This window comes from Arachis ipaensis, chromosome B04 (assembly GCF_000816755.2).
Source record: "Arachis ipaensis cultivar K30076 chromosome B04, Araip1.1, whole genome shotgun sequence".
Taxonomy (NCBI): domain Eukaryota; kingdom Viridiplantae; phylum Streptophyta; class Magnoliopsida; order Fabales; family Fabaceae; genus Arachis; species Arachis ipaensis.
Window position 1 is genome coordinate 100597007 of NC_029788.2, and position 2680 is coordinate 100599686.

The following is a 2680-nucleotide window of genomic DNA, read 5'->3' on the forward strand; positions in this document are numbered from 1 at the left end:
CTAAAAAAGACAACAATATAAAATTATTTTATTTAATTTAATATTATTCGATTAATTACTAAATACAAAATAAATTAAACAATAATTAAAAATAAAAGATAAAATAATTTTAGATTATTTTAAACTGATTTTTTATTATTTACTTAAATTTTTTATAAACTAATTACTTGATGTGAGGTGTCTTGATGAATACTTGATGTGCGTGTTGGGTGCAATATTTCACATTCATGATTTTACTCACATCTTTCTAAACCATAACGGAGACACACTACAAGACAGGCAGAATATAGCGGCCAAAACTTATTAGCCATTTATCTAACCGCCACAAATAACGAAGATAATAGTAGTTGACATTAGAACACTTTTATGTGCCGCAAAATTTAATTGATTAGCGGTTATTTCGTGAGGAACTGCCGCTAGTCATGACACTTTATTATAATTTATTCAATTTCCTACATTTTCTAACTAATAACCCCTACGGCAGAAATTAAACCCTCGAACTGAGAGTAGTAGCACGTGAAACCCCTATTATTTACTCCACCGTGTGCTTCTATTGCTCATTGACGTTAGGATTTTTGCTAGTAAAAAATTTTATAAAAATAGTCGCGTTGTAGATATAGTTTCTAAACCAACAGAAATCCCTTCGTACAAACGTTTTGGTTGTCACAAGTAACAAACCCCTTTAAAATTGATAACCGAAGTATTTAAACCTCGGGTCGTCTTCTCAAGAAACTGCAGGGAAGTATGTTCTTATTATTGGTTATGAAGATTGTAAATCGGGATTTTGAAGATGGGGAACAAGTAATTTAAATTGTAATTAAAATAAGTAAAAGACTATAAAGTAAATAAATAACTGTAAAACACACTTTTGGCAAGGTATGAGAAATTAGAAGTCCTATCCTAGTTATCCTTATCAATGATGATGAAAATTGAATCTTAATTCCACTTAGTTAACCTTTACTAGAGCAAGGGAAGGTCAAGTGACTAATTAGTTTGATCTTTAAATTCTAGTTAATTCCTAGAAAAAGATTGGTATTATTGAAGTTCAATTCAATTAGTAAAGATAACAATTATTGATCACGTTGAGTTTGATAACTCCTGAGTTACTGATTTCTTAACCAAGACCAAAAGGAAAAAAGTAAATCTACTGGAATAAAAATGTCTTCAGATTGGAAGCAACAGTAACATAAATAAAAGAGAGCAATAATAAACTGAAATACCTCAAATAACATTAATTCAAAGAGTAATCTGTAACATAGAAGAATTCATAAACTAAATTGAGAAGATAAATAAAAAGGAATGTTGAACCTGATAAAAAGAGATAATCCTGAAAGCAAAAGAAATCCTAATTCTAAATCCTAAAAGAGAGAGGAGAGAACCTCTCCCTCAAAACTACATCTAATTCATGAATACTAACTAATTGGAGACTCCCTTTTGAATGGATGCATTCCCCCACTTCATAACCTCTGATATGTGCCTTCTGGACTTGGATTTGGGCCAAAAAGGGCTTCAGAAATCGCTGGGAGCGTTTTCTGTACTTTCTGGTGCGTGACCTCTGTTACGCATCCGCGTGGGTCACGCGGTCGCGTCATTTGGAGTTTTTCTTGTCACGCGGTCGCTTCAGTCATGCGTCTGCGTCAATCACGCGGTCGCGTCAATGCCATTTCGCGCTGACATGCGGCCACGTCGTCCATGCGATCGCGTCGCTGCCAGTTTCTTCAAAAACTCCATTTTGTGCTTTCTTTCCATTTTTGTATGTTCCCTTTCCATCCTTTAAGTCATTCCTGCCTTAGAAGATCTGAAACTACTCAACACACGAATCACGGCATCGAATGGAAGTAAAGGGTAATTAAAATAATTATTTTTAAAGCATAGGAAACATGTTTTTCACATACATCACATAATAAGGAAGGAAAAGTAAAACCATACAATTAACATGAATAAGTGGGTGAAGGATTGAATAAATCACTCAAATTGAGCACAATATATATAATAAAATATGGGTTTATCAACCTCCCCACACTTAAATAATAGCATGTCCTCATGCTAAATCCAAGACAAAGAGTAAGGTAAGGTCAAAGTGGTGGAATCTCATGCAATGCAATCTATTCTAAATGCAACTACCTAAATGAATCATGCAATTCTAATTTGTTATTCCCTTGCGTATAAAGCTTACATGTAGTTGAATTAATTCACATTCTCAAGGAATCTTATATATATAGCCAAACCTTAGATAGTGATAAAGTACCTTTAGAATTGAGATGGAAGAGAAAAACATTTTACAATTTTGCAAGACAATTAATAATTTAAGCAGAGATATATGTTGATGAGCTATTGAACCCTCACTGGATTTTGTGTTTACTCTCTAGTCACTCAGTGTTTATTGGGTTAATCACTCTATTCTTCTTTTTATCCTTGCTGTCTATAACTTTGTTCTTCATCTAACCAATCAACAATTATAGAATATAGGTATACAAAAATTATGAGGTCTTTAATTAAGGTTGTAATGGGGCCAAGGTAAAGGTAAGGGTATGTGTATAAGGCTAAGTGAGCTAATTAAGTGAATCCTTGATTAGTCTAAGATCTCACCTAACATACATATTTTGTAAAGCAAAGCTTCTTTACCTATTTTCCCATATTTTTTTCCACTTTTTATGTTACATGCTCATATTTTAATTTT

General features: G+C 32.8%; 1 long non-coding RNA gene across 1 annotated transcript in view; it reads left to right on the forward strand.

The window, feature by feature from the left end:
• Window positions 1-2322, forward strand: part of LOC110271152 — a 7101-nt gene extending 4779 nt beyond the window's left edge. The window contains exons 2-3 of the long non-coding RNA XR_002361419.1: window positions 1946-1948; window positions 2312-2322. This is a non-coding gene — a long non-coding RNA (uncharacterized LOC110271152). The remainder of the gene's footprint in view (window positions 1-1945; window positions 1949-2311) is intronic.